The sequence below is a fragment of the Gymnoscopelus microlampas genome (assembly GCF_963454915.1).
Source record: "Gymnoscopelus microlampas genome assembly, chromosome: 21".
Classification (NCBI taxonomy): Eukaryota; Metazoa; Chordata; class Actinopteri; order Myctophiformes; family Myctophidae; genus Gymnoscopelus; species Gymnoscopelus microlampas.
The window spans coordinates 41,042,407-41,061,881 of NC_139958.1; the positions used below are offsets into that span (position 1 = coordinate 41,042,407).

The 19,475-nt window shown below is 40.5% G+C and overlaps 1 protein-coding gene and 2 long non-coding RNA genes across 4 annotated transcripts in view; 1 reads left to right on the forward strand and 2 right to left on the reverse strand.

Moving 5' to 3' along the window:
• LOC311038006 (uncharacterized protein) overlaps positions 1 to 19,475 on the reverse strand; it is a gene marked incomplete at its 3' end in the record, with an annotated part of 148,681 nt that overhangs the window by 105,570 nt on the left and 23,636 nt on the right. The window lies entirely within an intron of this gene.
• LOC311038255 lies at positions 6,334 to 19,338 on the forward strand. 2 transcript variants are annotated; one of them, XR_014600038.1, is made up of 5 exons: positions 6,334 to 6,508; positions 16,107 to 16,235; positions 16,493 to 16,602; positions 16,711 to 16,794; positions 19,073 to 19,338. It is a non-coding gene; the product is annotated as an uncharacterized lncRNA (long non-coding RNA). The 2 variants fall into 2 exon arrangements; XR_014600039.1 differs by lacking the exon at positions 6,334 to 6,508 and adding an exon at positions 7,102 to 7,160.
• On the reverse strand, positions 10,892 to 12,099 carry LOC311038257. The gene is made up of 3 exons (XR_014600040.1): positions 12,039 to 12,099; positions 11,524 to 11,595; positions 10,892 to 11,341 (listed from the first exon to the last, which is right to left on the reverse strand). It is a non-coding gene; the product is annotated as an uncharacterized lncRNA (long non-coding RNA).

Sequence of the window (19,475 nt, forward strand, 5' to 3'; positions counted from 1 at the left end):
AGTAAAAGGCCTGTAGGACTATGTACAAAGTACAAAAGTATTGGCATCAAAATATACTTGTTCTACAAGCTCACAACACATCATGAATTGATGTTGCGAGCTTTTATGTTCAAATAGCCAAGTGTAAAATATGGCTTGAGGTATGTTTTGTATTAATAATCTAAATCTGTAAAGTGACTAAAGCTGTCAAATTATTCCAGTGGAGTAAAAAGTACAATTTGCCTTGTTTTCTTTTGCCTGTGATGTAGTGTATTAGTGTAGATATTATGTCTCTTGGATTTTTTTCCGAGCAGGGGCTAATTAATGTTGGCAACAAACAATAATGAATAATCCTAATACAACAAACGAGATTCAATGATTCTAGTTTAATAAATAAATAAAAAGTATGATTTTATAGTAGAAGTCAGTCAATTGTCTTTCACATATTTATGTGTATTGTATTTATTTATTCCATAAATATCTTTTTTAAAAATGGGTTTGTCGGGAGGGGGGGCACATTTTTTAGTGGGGGTCCCTGCTTCATCTCTCTCTCAGCTAAGAAGTCATTGGTCTGAAAAACATTGAAGACACCTGGTTGAAAAAAAGAAAAAAAACAACAACACATTATTGTTGCCTACAATCACAATGTGACTGTCCCTCCAGCCAATGGGATGTAGGCTACAGTACCTGAGTAGCTTACCTAAGTTTACATGCAATTCATTTTATTTTCAGTATTTGATCATACATTAATTACAATAATTGACAATAATTATAAAATATAACTAGTACAGGTTAAACTTTTAAGGTTTCATGGTTGTCATTCAAGGTTGTCATTTATAACTGAATAAGGTAAAGGCCACCAAAGGAATACCAAAACGCTCGCCCCAAAACACAGTCGCCCCGGGGCAAAGCCGGTGGTATTCACCTGGTATTCCTAAACGTAACCTCAGTAAACTATGCCTAAACCTAACCTTATTCCTAAACGTAACTTCAGTAAAACGGTGCCAAAACCTAACCTTATTCCTAACCTTATCCTCAGTAAAACAAATACAAGAATGCAAGAACGGCTGGTCCACGAAAAAAAACTTGGGCGAGTCTTCCGGTTAGCGAGCAAAGGGCCAATTTAGAACTGTTGGTACATTGAAAATTCACCTGTACGATTATATTAGCATTTCACCATAACGTCAATAGGTGGCAGTAGGCTATACACCAACTCATTTAGGATAAAAACTGTACTGCCCTCCCATATCACTGTGTATGTTATTTCACTGCCCACATGCTCAGTGGTGGAAAGTAACTAAGTACATTTACCCAAGTACTGTACTTAAGAGGTGCTTTTACTTTACTTGATTATGAATTGCCTACTCCACTACATTTCAGAGGCAAACAATGTACTTTTTAGTCCACTACAATAATTTGAAGGATTTAGTCATATGTTACTTTGTAGATTTAGATGATTATTACAAAACGTGCATTAACCAATTAAGCCAGATTTGATCCTTTTGTCTATTCGAAAATAGCCGATATACAAGCACGCAGGTGAGTGTGGTGTGTGTATGCTCGTGCCAACATTTGTGCGTGCCGTGTGCACATGTGCATGTGTGTGCCTGTAAGACTGTGTGTCTGTGCATGTGTGTTTGTGTGTTTGCTTCTCTGTCTGTCTGTCTGTCTGTGCGCACGCATTAGGCATTGCAATAAACTGGCCAGTCACAGTAAATAATAGGGGGTGTCTCTGTGTAACAAGGTCTCTGATTGGTCCTGAGGAAAAGGTGATGTCACACCGTGACCTCTGTTAGCCCATACAGGTCAGAGGCCATTCATTGAGGTCAGGGGTCAAATGAAAGGATTACAAAAGGCTCCTGCTGCCTTACAGGTGCAGTACGTCATTTTAGTTTTATTATTATATTTTAAAGTGTGAAATAGCTCTATATTATGATAGTAATGACTGCTATAGAGCAGTGTTTCCCAAACAATGGGTGGGAAGCCATTGTTGGGTCGTGGATACATTTTTATGGGTCGCGAATATCCTTTTAACTTAGGAAATTCCTACATTAATAAGAAATTCTATGAATAAAAAAAAGCTTTTAAAAAGTTGTGAAAATAGCAGATTGGCTATTTTCACTAGTATGGGTTGTGAGTGAAGTTTTGTAAGTTTGGATCCTGTGGAGACATCACATGTCTCTTGGGTCCCGAGCTAAAAGCTTTGAACTTCATGGAAACCTCAACCTGTCATTATTACCAAAGATTGGCCAGGGGGAAATTCAAGGCATATGAAAATGGAGGACCATCATGTTATGCAATTTAATGTAACTTTGTCTCTGTTGATGAATAATACGTATCTACTGTGCTGTCTATGAGTTCGCAGTACATCTGCAAATGTTGTATTAAATGTTTAAAAACGTTTTGTAGAGCAGTGGTTCTCTCACATTTTCATGTCACGGATAGAAGGGTTGAGATAAGGAACCAGAGGAACCAAATCCAACATTGTGGAATCAGAATCGCTTCCATCACATTTGGAACCGTTTCCAGAACCAGTTTCATCACACTGTCAGAGCTGGTATGTGGACTTTACGTCTGCTATACTGTTACAATAATAGTGGTTCTCAAACTTGTTAATTTCAAGGACCACCATAACTCCATAAGAGTGAGAGTTACATACCTGTAAGGGTTCATTATGAACCCCCTTAAGTAACCCAGAGGGTCCCTGGACCGCACTTTGGGAACCAATAATATGTATGCAGTGATGTGCATGACTGAATTTGTGTTAATTAAAAATGTTAATGTATGCCAAAATTATACATTTTTAACATAGGAATCGTCAAAGGGACCCGTTTAGGAATCAGACCGTTAAGAGGAAATCGTTAAAGAACTGGAATGGTTAAAATGAAATCCCAACCCTAGTCACGGAACCGAAAATGTATATACATGCCCCACTTTGTTGTTGTACAAGTGTAGCATTGTTTTTTCCATCTCCTGAAAAGTAACACTTTTGGTACAAGGTTTCTACCCGACAGTGACGATATGTATTTAGGACCCCACTCATTTTGTTTTTTATTTATGGGATCTATACTACTGACTAGCCAATCACAATGCTCCCGTCCCTCGGACTGATGGGATGACGATGGCAGAGTTTAAACAATATAGATGTTGTACATCAAAATGTCGGGTGGAGACCTTGTATGTCCTAAAACATTCCTTTTGCATAATTATTCTAAAAACATTTTAAATGGTTAAAATAGCAGATCTACAAGCTCACAATGCCTTGCATCGCGATAAATTGTGTGCTTGTAGATCTTCTATTTTCACTACTTCTGTGTGACACTCTTGTGTGATGATTTAGGGCATTAATTTATTTTAAAATAAACTATGGGAAACTTGGATATACGGTTAGTATAAGGTTTCTGCCCGACAGTGACAATATAATAAATAAATATAAGAATAAAAATGTATTCAAACAATAAAATACCAGGTGCTGGACAGAAGAACAGGTGAAAGATATATAGTCTGCCGACTGGATAATCACCTCATGAACATTTATTGTAAATCCACCAAATAACAATATTGTATTTTTCCTTGTTTCAAACATCAAACTCTTCCTCACCAACAAATGCTAGACATGCAGAAAATGCCTGCACAATTCCACATAAGATGAAAACCAAAATATATATTCATTAATGTGACAACATTCTGTACCCCAAAACCCCCAAATCACAACAACAACTTATACCCTCTATACTTAAAACAGACCTGAGTCTTTTTTGCCTCTACACCAAATCTCTTCACCGAAAATAACCGATCTACCGTTGCGATGCGTTGTGAGCTTGTAGATCTGTTTTCGGTGAATGTTCCCCAAGTGGTTAACGTCTGCTTTGAGAAAACAACTCAAGGAGTACACGGTCATAATATAATTATGTAATAGCCATTTCTTTTGAAGAATCACATTTTCCCTCTTCTATGCTTGATAACATCATAGATAACTACTGTAAATAAAGGAGACAATAACATAATCATTGCAGAATCACTGCATTCCTATTTGTAATTCAACGTTCTAGTATCAGTGTAAGACTGACAATACAATTATGTTTAATTCCAGGTAGATATCAATCTTGCACATTGATGAACAAAAAGTGTAACTTAAACCTGAATGTTGTAAAATAAAATATAATCTAGTCCTTGTACCAAGAAAGAAATACAGACAGACAATTCTACAGTCTCACAGACAGGAATATACTTTAAGCTAATGTATTTTTATTTTTTTTAAAGAAAAAAATATATCTGGCTACAATTCAGACATGTAAAATTAGGTTTTGTGTTTCAATAGAATACATGTGTTAGGGACAACAATTTCATAAATTGATTTGAAATTATAGTTGACTGACCTGTATGAACCCTTCCATCCATACACATATTTGTGCTTTAAATGAAAACTAACCTTTTCATGTAACGCTGAGGATTAGTTTAATCTAATCTGTGTGATTGACAGGAGAGATGATCAGAGGAGCAGAGTTTTTACCATTGTTATTATCACACAGAAAAAAAAGGTTCTTTGGTTCTTTAAAATGGTTCTTTAAAACCCTATATGGTTCTTTGAAGAACCATCACCTGCTAAAGAACCATTTTATATAGCAAATGGTTCTTTAGATTCTTAAATGGTTCTTTAAAACGCTATATGGTTCTTTGAAGAACCATCACCTAATAGAGAACCATTTTATAGAGCAAATGGTTCTCCAGATTCCTCATATGGTTCTCAAGATTTAAAAGGTTCAAGGAAGGGGGAATTATTTTCCAAACCATTTTATATTACAAATAGTTCTTCATATTCCTCATATGGTTCTATGGGATTTGAAAGGTTCTTATTGGTAGGGGATTTTGCAACTGTAAATTATAACCTGTATAAAACAATTACAAATTATTATTTTAGTAGACGCTCTTATTTCAGAGTTATTCACAAAAAGCAAGGGTAATACATCAAATTCATTACATGGAGATTGTAGTTTTAGGATAGGTAACCCGAGAGTCTATTGTCAGTCTAATCATATTATATAATATGGGGGGAAAAAAGCCTTATCTCTGATGTCAAATTCAGCCTTAACCACCCTGCTGAAAAAAACAGCACAAACCAGCTTATGAAGGTTGCTGGTTTTAGCTGGTATGAGCTGGTCTTGGCTGGTCTTAAGCTGGTTTAGATGGCATACCAGGCTGGACAAGCTGGTCAGGCTGGTCAGGCTGGTTTGCCAGTGTAGTTGGTTAGCTGGTCACTAAGCTGGATTCTGCTGGATTTTGCTGGTCAGCCAGCTGGCTGGCTGGACTGACCAGCAAAGCCAAGCTGGTAGCTGGTCTTTGCTGGTCAAATGGGTGGACAGACCAGCAAAGACCAGCTTAGCAGCTGGTAAAGTTTGGTTAGATCAGTGGTTCTCAACATGTGGATCGGGACTCCCAGGGGGGTCCCCACGTGATTTGGGGGTGGTCCCCAGATGACAGTGAAGTGACAATTTAAGGACCTTTAAGACCTGTTTAGTACCAAAAAAAAAAACACCATTACTGCATCAAAAGTAATCAACAAACTATACTATAAAAACATTGAAAATAGCAGATCTACAAGCTCACAACACCTTCCTTGCGAGGCGTTGTGAGCTTGAAGATCTGCTATTTTCACAATAGAGTCAAACTAAACGTAAATGCATCAACTCCTACATTCCAAGTGCTTATCAGGGTGGGGGGTCCCCAGCTCAAATATGATTATATAAAAATCTAAAATATATAATATAATGTAATATAATATTATATATAATATTTAAAAAAATATATTCCATCAATTAATAAAAAAAAACAGCAGATCTACAAGAGTTGTGAGCTTGCAGATCTGCTATTTTAACTAGTTTGGATCCCGGGGAGACATCTTACCTGCCATTAGACTGTGAAGATTTTCACAGTCTAATGGTCTAATTGCCCCCCCCCCCCCCCCCCCCCAGTATATACAGTATATTTTACATTACATCTTGTTGCATTCGACGCGTTGTGAGCTTTGTGATCTGTTTTTACAGAGAAGTGGGCCCTTTATGGGCCCTGAGTAGTGTTGCCATATCTGCTTATTATAAGCGACTTTGGGCTTGTTTTTCTGTAAAGTTGCTCGTAAATATTAGTGAAATATTTCACTTATTCTTTTTGAAAATAGCAGATCTACAAGCTCACAATGCGTTGCAAATGCGACGCACTGTGAGCTTGTAGATAAAGCTCTATAAAACTATGTAGGTGTCGCTTCTTTTGGGCTTAATTGTTTTCACAGACCTGGCTGCTTATTTCTCTCACAAAATCTGGCAACAATGTCTCAGCTGGCTCGCGACCCTTGAACTCTATGCTCCCGACCGCTCGCGACGCGCGGGGAGAATGAATGCTGTCTCGAGTCAAGCTGCCTGCTCTCACTTCATAGAAAGTTAAATCAATTGCATTGCTTTAGATTCATAAAAAATAATTATAAACCGGCTTCAGAGAAGATAAAAGAAAGAAGAAGAAGCGGCGGACATTTTAGGTGAGTGTTGACACACAGAAATACTGTTTATGTAGGCTTTTTAGCCTACTATTACTGACTGTATTTATAAGTGCGTAGGCTGCTGTGTTCTAAGTCAATCACAAGTCATGACCCAACATTGTTTAGTTATATAATGTGTCTTGATAAAGGGATTATGACAATAATTACAAGAAATTACAGTGGGAATATACAATATAATTTTTAATATAGGCCACTATCTGTACTGCTTGCCTGTGTGCTGCTCAAAACTAAATTCAAAATCTGGCGTGTGTGTGTGTGTGTGTGTGTGTGTGTGTGTGTGTGTGTGTGTGTGTGTGTGTGTGGCTTTCAGTGATGAAGCTACAGAGTGTTTTAATATCCTGTGAACTCTGAACATTAATGATTCGCTTGTCTGTCTGTCTGTCTGTCTGTCTGTCTGTCTGTCTGTCTGTCTGTCTGTGTGTGTGTGTGTGTGTGTGTGTGTGTGTGTGTGTGTGTGTGTGTGTGTGTGTGTGTGTGTGTTATTATTACACATTTCTTTGGCTGCAGTGGCCAAAACGAATGGTTTGCAGGCAGCCCTACGAAAACAGAAAAAGGAACCCAAGAAGAGAGAACCATTATGTGTTATGCCCCCCCCCCTCCCCTCCCACAAAGAAAAGAAAACAGTTTGAAGGTAAAGTGATATTGTTTTGTGTAATATTAAAGTAATCATTGCTTCAAACTGTTCAGTAACAGGGGTCTCCCAGACTCTTCACCTCTTTAGTAAGCCGAAAATGCATTTCCAGGAATACCAAATTTAATCAGAACTCTGGATACAGGATAAATAAGTGCAATTGGAAGTGATGACACAAAGAAGTGGGCATACAACATTGGAACAGGAACACTTAACATTGAAGCTAATGAATAGGTACTCTCTCCTGAAATTGGCAACCCATCTGAAACTGAATTGTCTACTTATTAAAGAGATTGAGAGACCCCTGCTTATTAACACATTGACTGCCAGAGGTAAAACCCCAGCCATAGCTCCCTGTGCCAGCCATTTTTGAGCTTTCTGGCCAGTCTATCTAGGCCCACAGAACATTTTGTGCTAGGCCTATGAACACATGGAATACCTCAAAACAAAGATCAGAATCTCTACTTTCGCCAGGAAAAAAAGTGAGTTCCTAGCATGTTCTGTTCTTTAGCTATTGGCAGTTGAATATAGCTTGGTTTCACCAAAATCAGCTATCTGGATCTAGAAGCTGAGATAATGAGGCTTTTGTGAAACATTCTCTCTCAGGCAGAACAGTGATTAGACCCTTATATTTTCACCTTCAGTGACACATTACTGACATCAGACATCTGCACAGTTGTTGTTTTCAAACTAACAACACTGAGAAAGTGCTTTTGAATATACTTTTATATAGCTTTTTCACATCAACGTTTATCAACATGTGTCTTGTTGATAAACAAATCTCAAGCTCATTTCAACGTTTTTCTTTTCAAAGTTATAAGATCAAAAGAAGTGTGTGTGTGTGTGTGTGTGTGTGTGTGTGTGTGTGTGTGTGTGTGTGTGTGTGTGTGTGTGTGTGTGTGTGTGTGTGTGTGTGTGTGTGTGTGTGTGTGTGTGTGTGTGTGTGTGTGTGTCAAGACTTGGCATTATCTGTGCCAATTGTTTGAGTTTGTTTTACACACCATTATAATTTCACACACACACACACACACACACACACACACACACACACACACACACGCACACACAGGGAGAGATTTTGCACTGTCCCCCTCTGGTGGTCAAAATAAATCCCTACATTGTGACACATCCATCCATCCAATACAGACATATTGATGACCCCTGATAGAAACCATATAGACATATAGACTGTATGCAAGGTAAGTGAGGAGGAATTATTTTCTGTGAATGCCATGCAGACAAGCACTGAGATCCAGATAGCATCTATGACATAAACCAATCAAATCAGAAATCAAATCAGTTTGACTTTTTATAGAGTGAAACAGTACGTCCTAAAAGTGAGTTCCTAGCATGTTCTGTTCTTTAGCTATTGGCAGTTGAATATAGCTTGGTTTCACCAAAATCAGCTATCTGGATCAAAAAGCTGAGATAATGAGGCTTTTGTGAAACTCTCTCTCTCAGGCAGAACAGTGATTAGACCCTTATATTTTCACCTTCAGTGACACATTACTGACATCAGACATCTGCACAGTTGTTGTTTTCAAACTAACAACACTGAGAAAGTGCTTTGAATATACTTTTATATAGGACACATCCATCCATCCAATACAGACATATTGATGACCCCTGATAGAAACCATATAGACATATAGACTGTATGCAAGGTAAGTGAGGAGGAATTATTTTCTGTGAATGCCATGCAGACAAGCACTGAGATCCAGATAGCATCTATGACATAAACCAATCAAATCAGAAAATGTTTGACTTTTTATAGCGTGAAACAGTTATATACAGCCTTATTTTGATCACGACACCCAATTACTGAATGTGAGTCCCCCATAACTCACAGTAATGGTCAAATAGGGTGTATGTATGTATATATTCTATGTCCAGGTTTTCTTCAGATTAGGATACTGATTTCACTGGTTCCATTTGTACACACAAGAGTTACATAACTGCTAGTTTGCAATTGTACATCTATGATATAAAACCAACAGTCTACAGAAAAAGTTTGAAACGACTCAGGCAGACACATTTGAACACTCTTTATATGGCTTTCACATATATATATTTGCCTTTTTACAAGTACAACTTTTTCAAGTACAAGTACCTTTCAAATACAAAATAGAGTACAAAATGACACAATATATCATCATTGTGTGTTTTGCCTGGCCAGCACATCAATGTCTCCTCAGATCCTTCAGGGCGGAGGTGGTCCCCGTGAGGGTTCTGAGGACGTGAGGGCATAGATGTCTTTCACCGACAAAGATGGCTTCACGTACTCAGATCCCCCGGGGCAGTGTGTTGGCTGTCTCAGAGCATAATAAATCATAAATCAAAGTCAAAATAAATACAAAATGAAAATAAAACAAAAGTGCATTTTAGCATAATCGAAATAAGGCAGAGATGGCTAAAACAAACAAATACAATCAAAATGATTCAATAATACTTCTCCATATTGTGGTAATCATTGTAGCATTCACTAGGATGGAGGGGTACCAAACAGCTTTTGCACTGTAGCCTCGTCTCACTCCGCTTTCCCCTCCTGGTACAAACTCTGCACCATTTCGTTGGGCCCTTTTTTTTGGCGGTGCGGGGGATATTGACAAGCACATGGACATTCATATCGCCACTCAATCGGTCACGAGGTTCGCGACTTCTTGGTGCATAAGGACGCCGGGGGGCAGGGGGGGGCGGAGAGGGCGGGGGACGGCGGGGGCGGGCAGGATGAGGCTGCTGCTGGTGAGGTTGCTGCTGACAGGCGGCCGGGGGGGGGCCAGGCGGGTCTGCTGGGACATCTTGTGGAGGGACATAATCTGCTTCCACTGGGACATATCTCACAGCGGTCCAGGCCTTGACAACACTGTTGATGAAGTCATACATGCATTTACAGTCGCCACCTGGATTCCTTGCTTTGTAGAGTACGAATGCATTATACATGCTGATTTGGAGTAGGTACACCACAAACTTGTTGCTCCACTTGGCTGTCTTTCGGATGAAGGGGTAGTAGCTTAGGTTTTGATCAAGCCGGTCCACTGCATTCATGCTCTTATTGTATTCAAGGACACAAACTGGCTTCTCCTGTGGCACTTTGTCTCTGTGGTGTTTCTGTCTCACCATCTTGGTCGCCATCTCATCCTTGTGCCGAGTTGTGATCAATCGAACGATGCGTTTGTCTCGCCAAGCCAACAACATCACTTTGCCATTGTGGAGCATCTTTCTCTCTCCCACTCTCAGGCTGGACACCGTCACATCCCTCATGGCTTGTGGTTCACCTCTTTTTAGCCTCATAGTACCACAGGCATGTGTGTTGTTATCTAGGAGGAGTTCATACAGCCCCACTGAGTTATAGTAATTGTCCATAAACAAAGAAAACCCGTACCCTGTAAGACCCTGCAACAGAAAAGTGACTGTGTCTGGTAGGGAAGAGTACTGTCCAGCATATGGCTTCATGCTGTAACAGTACCCCGTTCCAGAATCACACAGAATGTATGACTTTATTCCGTACTTGGTGGGCTTCTGTGGGTTGTACACTCTGAAGGATAGGCGTCCCCTCCACAGAAGCATCCCCTCATCGATGCTGATGTTGCGACTTGGAACAAACATCTCCTTGAATTTTTCTGTGAGGTAGAGCAAAACCGGGTTGATTTTGCACAGCCTGTCCGGGACAAAGACTTCACCAGCAGCCTCGGCGGCAGCAGCGGCGGCTGCAGCAGCAGCAGCATCAGCCTCATTGTTTGTGAAATGTATAAACCGCCAGATAATCTGGAACCTGTTGCGCGACATGTTTTGGCCAAAGAACGGTGTAAGCACAGGGTCATCAGTCGACCAATAGTACTGTAGTTCAGGCTTTCGCACAAGGCCAGTCAGGAACAACAGGGCGAAAAAGTTTTTCAGTTCTCCCACTGTAACGGCTTTCCATTCATTCACTCTGCTATGTGGATGCTGTGCCACTTCCTCCTCACTCCTGGCCGCGATGAACGCTGCAGCATAGATGTTGCTTTCCTGAACGATCATCTCTAGCAGCTCATCAGTCACGAACAGCGCCAGAAAGTCAACAGGAAGTGTAGACTGTATTTCAGCCGCAGCATTGCGTGGACCCGGACTAGCAGTGAATGGTATGTCCGTCCTAGGTTCCCAATCTGTGTCCTTCCAGACAGCCGGGGGCTTTCCACCACGTTCTGTGAATTACAGAAATACACAATTACCATAAAATACATATTTTTTTATTTGTGTGGCAGTGTTGATTTATATGAAAATATGACTAAAACTAAATGGAATTGTATTCAACAGACTATGACTAAAACTGAATCAAAATGTGCTGTCAGAATCATGTGTGGTACAGCTGTGAAAACGCTCTTACTTCTTTTACGGCTGACAGGTGGTACTGCGGTTGAACGCGATGGACCTGCTTCCTCCTCCAAATCCATCATGTCTGAAATCACAGTAAAACATAAAATAGTTTGGTAAATAAGATGTACATTTATTTTCACTACCAGCATGTGTCATGCTGGTGGTGCATTACTTTGTGGAACTTAGAATGAATGACATTTATCATTGCAGAGTGGGGTTTTAGCAATTTTGTAAATCTGAATGCAATAATATTATATAAAACAAATAAGTACAAAATGGCACAACATATCATTGTGTGTGTGTGTGTGTGTGTGTGTGTGTGTGTGTGTGTGTGTGTGTGTGTGTGTGTGTGTGTGTGTGTGTGTGTGTGTCAGACATTACTGGCAGAAATAACACACTATGTGTGACACTACATTATGTGTGACTAAAACTAAATGGAATTTTATTCAACAGACTATGACTGAATCAAAATGTGCTGTCAAAATCATGTGTGGTACAGCTGTGATAAACAGAAAACGGTCTTACCTCTTTCACGGCGGACAGGTGGTACAGTTGAACGCGATGGACCTGCTTCCTCCTCCAAATCCATCATGTCTGAAATCACAGTAAAACATAAAATATTTTGCTAAATAAGATGTACATTTATTTTTACTACCAGCATGTGTCACGCAGGTGGTGCATTACTTTGTGGAACTTAGAATGAATGACATTTATCATAGCAGATTGGGGTTTTAGACATTTTCTATTACTGTGGCAAAGCTGAATGCAATAATAGTATATACATCAAATAAGTACAAAATGGCACAACATATCATTGTGTGTGTGACATTACTGGCAGAAATAAGTAAGAACGATGCCAGCTATGATGTAAAAGCAATACTGAATGTCAGTCCCCCTGTCCCCCATAAACTCTTGAGTGTGTGCAAATGGAACCAAATGGACCATTTGGTTCCATTTGTACACATTGTACATAGCAGATCTACAAGATCACAACATGTCGCGATGCGACGCACACTCAAGAGTTTATGGGGGACTGACATTGTAAGTCAAACATTTTCAAGATTTGATTGCTTTTACATCATAGCTGGCATCGTTCTTACTTATTTCTGCCAGTAATGTCACACACACAAGACAAGTGTCTTGTCTACCTAAGTAGTCCTACAAGTCTTACCTTTCCTACAACTAGCAGACTGTGTGTGATGAGATGACGACTCCATTGCATCATCAGACGCATATTCGTCGTCTGAAAGTAAACAAGATCAAACACTGTTGATGTTGTGGACATAAGGTGACCTTAGTCCCCTTTGATGAATTGTATTATGATGGTGGGGGCCTCGCTGCACCTGGCCTCCACCCCAAAAACTAAAGCCATCAAAGGGATTTGAAAATCATTGTTGACATGTCCTCATGTGACCCACAACACTACAAAAGACTTTGTTGACATGGCCTCATGTCGACCCCCAACAAAATCAAAACATTTGTTGTCATGACATGACATGACCTCTTCCCTTTGAAGTATGCCACCCCCCCCCCCCCAAAAAAAACCCCAGATCTACAAGTCAACAAATTCATAGGCTACATCGTCAACATATTCAAATAAATCACATGCATATAAATAGATACAGAATAAAATAAATACATATTTTATAACTGGCTGACCCAGAGTGCAATATCCTAGAAATCCACACCGGGCTTCTACATTGTCCATATATAAATAAGGTGTTACACACACCTCCAGTTGTTAGAGGCCCAGTCAAACAATTTGTCTAAAAAGGATGAAACCATTCATAGGTATTCAATTCATCAAAATATAAAATGGCACCATTCAATGATCATAACAAGATAAAAGCACTACGTTGTGATGCGATTGAATGGTTTGGTGCCATTTTATATGTTGATATAAGTAAGTAGTGCCCCACAGACTTTATACAAATATGAGGTAAATAGCCGATTTACAATCTCACAACGCGTCGCAGCGCGAGGCGTTGTGAGCTTGTAGATCTGCTATTTTCAGAGTACAACCAAAAGGTAAAATATGATAAAAAAAATATATATATATATATATATTCTTACCACTGGTAAACGGATCCAGACAATGTTTCCTTGGGCTTGGCTCGCTTGGCTCCCAGCTGCCAGAACAATCCGAATCGGAGCTCTCTTCACCGTCAGTAGTGTCTGGTTCTGGGCGATATGACACGGTCCTCGGAGTCGGTCTTTTGCTACGACGCAATCGGTGCCCGGGATCGGGGTCTGGTACCGGTGGGTTCGTGTCCTCCTCAGGCTCAGATACCTCCGCAGGTGGTGGGGGAGGTGGTGGGGGGGGTGGTTGCTTCTTAGGCCTCCGTGGTCGTCGCCGCCCGCGCCGGGGGACGGTCGAAGACACCGATGTCTCCTCAGATCCCTGGGGAGCAGTCTTCGCCTCCTCGGATCCCTCCAATGGCGGAGGTGGTCGCGGCGGAGGTGGTCGCGGCGGAGGTGGTCGCCACGAGGGTTCTGCTGACGTGAAGACATAGGTATCTTTCACCGATAGAGATGGCTTCACGTCAACAGATCCCTCGGGGGTAGTGAGAGACGCCGCCTGCTTCACCTCCTTGGAGCCCCCAGCTAGTGGCGAAGGTGGTCGCGGGGGAGCGGTGAAAGACGCCACCGCCGACGGCTTCTTCTCAGGTCGTGGTGGTTCCTCCACAGGTCGTGATGGTGGTCCCGGTGGTGATGGGGGTCCCGGGGGAGCAGTGAAGGACATTGTCTCCAAAATAGTTCTTTGGGTCGGGTCTCTCCGAGGCCATTTGGCCTTGCTTTTTCTTCGCATCTCGCCTAAAAACTATACTCCCGAGTCCGACTCCCACCTATAAATATGTACACCTAACTCTCACCTATATATCTATGTACTACTATACTATATAAACGTCTTACTCTCACCTATATATATATATATCTTGCACCTCTCCTAACTTTACCAAACTAACTAACTAACTAACTAACTAACGATCGCTTGCTCTTTCTCTGTCTCTCAGTCGCTGTCTCTCGCTCTCTCTCACTCTATTTCTCTGTCCGTCCGTCTCTGCTCACTGTTTGTTTAGAATGCCACAGGGACTGTGGTTCTGCACCCGGATTTGTTGTGTTTTGCTCAGATCATGTGACTTTTGCGATCATGTGACTTTTATTTTGTCGTAGAAGCTTAATATTAATACACAGGTTGTGGAAGATTGCAATCTACCGTATACCAATGAAAAGACCTAATATCGAGTTAATTCGATCTAGGCACGCAAGCGATGGGATGCTAATATCGAATTAATTCGATCTTGGCAGTCAATGTGTTAAGACCGGGAACGCATCTGTGTCATTTTTTTTTATTTCTTTGGCCATTCAAAAACTTGGCCATTTCTTTGGCCATTCAAAAACAGCAGATCTACAAGCTCATAGCGCGGCACTCGGTGTCACGCTATGAGCTTGTAGATTGCTATTTTTGAAAATCTTTGAATATATATTTTTTAAAGCGAACATTTGTACCTCAAATCTTTTTCCTTTTATTTTCAAAAAACTTTTAGGATTTAGAGAACATTTTTAGAATCGGCCTCAGGTCTTAATGGGTTAAAGCTGCACTATGTAACTTTCCTCTTCTCCCCCGGATTTGAACCCGGTTTCCTGAGCAAGTGCTTTTACCATTGAGCTAATAGAGCGTGCCAACGACTCGTCACCATGGGGCGCGTGGCATAGTAGCTGCAGACATACTTGAGGGGGGCAATGTTAAGTCAACCTGTTTTATACCCCTCAAAGATGTCCGCCTCTACCAAATGACACTTGTTGACGCCCCCTTCAGGATTTTTGGCACGCTCTATAGAGCCTGCCTGCTTGCTCAGGTGATACATTGAACCTTGACCATCAGATCAAAATTCATGTCAGATCCTGTGTCTAGGTGAGACATGACCTTTGACACTAAATGTCTCAATAGAAGAGCAGGCGAGACGAAATGCAACCACCCCAATTGTATAAGTTATATAGTATTATTTGTATTAACATACTCTAACATACAGATTGTATAAGTTATTGTATTAATATACTCTACGATACAGATTGCATAAAATTACATTTTATTCCACTTTAACTTTATAACAAAAAATATCTTGTTTTATCCAAAATATATCACTTGCACTATAGGGGTGTGCCGATACACTAATTTCACCAAACGATACGATACGATATTTGGCTCACAACTTCGATACGATTTCGATACGATACGATACGCACTTTTTTTATTATGGAAATATATGGAGGAGAAAAAAAGAAAATGCAAACAAATAATTCTGTTTTTGCATTATTCAGACATGCAAACTTGTAGCTTTTCAGCTACAATAGCCGTTTTGAATCCAAATAGTATGACACCTGACCCGAAAAAAAAAACATGTTGTCACTCTTTTCACTTCGGGGACGTTTGCATGCCTGATTATCATGATTGTAAAAAAAAAAAAAAAAAAAAAAAAAAAATTCAAAAACGATATTTTTTTTTTCCAAAACGATACATATCGTCGCGAAAACGTATCGCGATATATCGCGGGACGATATATCGGCACACCCCTATTGCACTACCTTTAGACTCTGACTCGTCTGAATATGGTGGAGATGCTGTTGTACCCCAAGCTATCCACGACGAAATGTCAAGTACAGTCGTACCCAGAAGAAGGCCAAAGAGTTGGAGCTGGACCTACAGCACCTTAAAACTAAGTAAGCAATGACTAATTTTAACGAAACAGTTGCATGAGTTTGCTCTTCTCAAGTATATATCTATATGTTGGTTAATTGTTCTCATGTTCTTTTTTACTTAGATCTTGACCACAAATGTTAAAAAAAACATTATATAGAAAGCATGTTATATGGAGTGGACAGATGCTAGGTTCATTATTAAACTGTTATCCTACTAACGCATACATCAATTCATTTGTTTTTTCTTTTTTTTCTCCGTACCCTGTTCATGCTTTAAGATGCAACAAATTAGAGATTGCAAAACAGAAACTGGAGGAAGGGCCCCAATATAGCTCTGCAGCAAAGCCTGACATCCCTGCTGCAGATAAGCAAACCAGTGACAGCATAGGTGTGTTTAGACAGTCATACTGTTCTACGGAAAATGGTGACAATGTGTACAATATAAGTACTGTGATACTGCCAAAAGGAGCTTAAATGTGATTCTCTACATTTTCAGTTGCAACTTCCTCCATTTCCTCTTCCCCCCGAGTCAGACGATTTGGCATCGACACCTGGGATGTTTGACACCAACGGTGACAAGGTATTGAAGAAACATACTGTGTAGGACAGTGGTTCATAAAAGTGGGGTCCCCAGGGGGTTCCACAGTGTCCCCAGCTAAATAAGAAACAGTTAAGCACAAAAGCACTATTTCAAAAATAGGCAACGGGTCATGATGCATCGTGAGCTTGTAGATCAGCTAGGTTTTGCTATTTCTGAACTATTTTTGAACAGTTTTGCCTATAGGGAGGTTTCCTGTTAGTAAACATGAGAGGAATATGACCGCGCAGCTGCGGGGGGAAGCCTATGGGTGCGTTTGGAAATTACGCACCGGAGCACACTCGCCTATTAGTTTGTATTGGCCAGTGCGCTCACTGCCGCTCAGGGCTGTATTTTCGAACGCGCCTTTCCCCCACTGACCCCCAGGCATGCGCAGATTGCGCATTCTGCTCTGTGATGACGTCGCGCGGAAATCCGTCTATAGATACACACGGAATAGACGGGAACGCCCATTCGATTTTGGCTCGGGGGAAAACACAACGATCTGCCTCATAGAGTTACATCATACACGATCGTTTGGATCACTTTCAGAGCTATTTTATGGACGATAGAAACATTGTCAGCCAAGAAAAAATCCATCAGAAGGACAGCTGGAACACAACTTGACTGACTTATTTTTAAGATATATGTGACTAAAAAGACCAAACATTGACAATCTATGAGCTCACAGCGCGTCGGAACGCGACGCGTTGTAACTGTGAGCTAGATTGGCAATGTTTGGTTTATGTTCCCCCCAGAATACGTAAACTGGGGTTCATGTGGTTTATCACTGATCAGATTATCCTTATATTTTATTGCATTAGTCAAGTTTCAGCACAAGCACCACCGAGACCGGAGATGTTTCCCTCTTTACATCTCCGTCTGAATACTAAAACACTCGCCCCAAAACACAGTCGCCCCGGGGCAAACCCGCCGGTATTCACCTGGTATTCCTAAACATAACCTCAGTAAAACTATGTCTAACCCTGAACTTATTTCAAACCGTAATACAGATGCAAGAATACAAGAACCGCTGGTCGGTGGAAATGGGGGCGAGCGTGTTTTGGGGCGAGTTTTCTGGTTACCACCCGTCTCCCTCCGTGTTGCCAAACATGTTTACATATGCACAGTGTTTAATCGCCTGGTAGAGACACTATTACAAGATATGATCAATTAAACTTACCATTATATCGAAACCCAACAGCCATTAAGTCATCAATAATGTTTATAGTGAATTTGAAGTACAATTTAGAGACTGTTTTGTGAACGGCACGTATACCGACACCATTATCATTTGGCGACATGCATCATTTGATATCATGCAGGATTTACACACTGCTTTAGCTCCGTGTTCATTGCCAGATTAACAATTGTGTTTTCTGTAGGGTTTTAAACGAGGATAGGTTAGGGTTTGGCTTGTTTTGTGTGTAAATCGCTGCATGTTGCGTTTCCAAACTGTAATGGCGTCGATGTCTCCTGTACTAGGAATTCACTAAAACGTGTTCTATAAACATCATTGATGAATGAATGACTTTTGCTTTTTGATATTATGATAAGTTTAATTGATCATATCTATAGAAAATGTAATAGTGTCTCTTACCAGGCGATTAAATCAGATAACCTCGGGCCATTGTGTTGTGTTGGATCCTCTGTCCAGTCAGGACAACATTCCAATCGGACTCTTGTTTAATTTGCTAATGTAACGTTCCTTGTCCAGTGGCAACAAGGTTCTGTGCCTGTGATCTGGCAAGCCATGACGCCTGCTTTTTAAATTGGTATACTTTTACAGCATGTGAGTTTGAAAACCCCACATCCCTCTGTCTATACCAGCTGGGGGAAATTTGTGTTTTCCCCCGAGCGCGCCTCCGCCTCCGTAGGTACGGCCCACTGATGATGACACTACGCCGTGTGGATGTATGGCATGCACAAAATAGGGATGCCAGGCACAAAGGGTTATTTCACTACTGTTTTACCAGCTAGTATGTAATCCAATGACATTGTACTGTATAATAATTACTTTAACTCTCCCCACCTACAGTATAGACAGTTGTAGAATTCTGTACTAAATTTAATCCAACAATTAACATCTTCTCTATTGGAGGTCCATGGCACCAACTCTTTTCCAAATAGGGTCCACATTTGGGGGTCCTTGACATGAAAATGTAATTTCTTTACAGTAGACTTGAAGTGTGCCTGCTTTTGTCCAAAATGAAAGTCTGGGAAATGTCATGGTAAAATGTGTTTTCATTTCTAAAACATGTCTTGTTTTCTTCTGTTTCAGGTCCACATTGGCTCTGGTGTGTGGCTCCAAAAGGAGACCTTCAGAAGATGGTGGCAGCAAACACCAAGGACTCCCTGTTCATGAATGAGCTTGCTGTTGCCATTTGGGGGACAAGAACCCTGAAGACCATGAGCCTTACAGACAAAGAATGCCCCCACTAGCCCCCCAAAAGTTTCTAAAGATTTAAATCTAAATGTGTTAAGTTCATGTTTAATGTTCAAATATGGAGATATGTGGGCTTATTTATTAATAAATTCAAATGATAAAATCTTGTGTCCATCTTTTCCAGTAAATCTAATATATTTTAATGTGTAATGAAACATTTATTATCCAAAGAACCTTTTTTTTTCTGAAGAACCATTATAAAACGGTTCTTTATTGAACCAATTGGATCCTCAAAGAA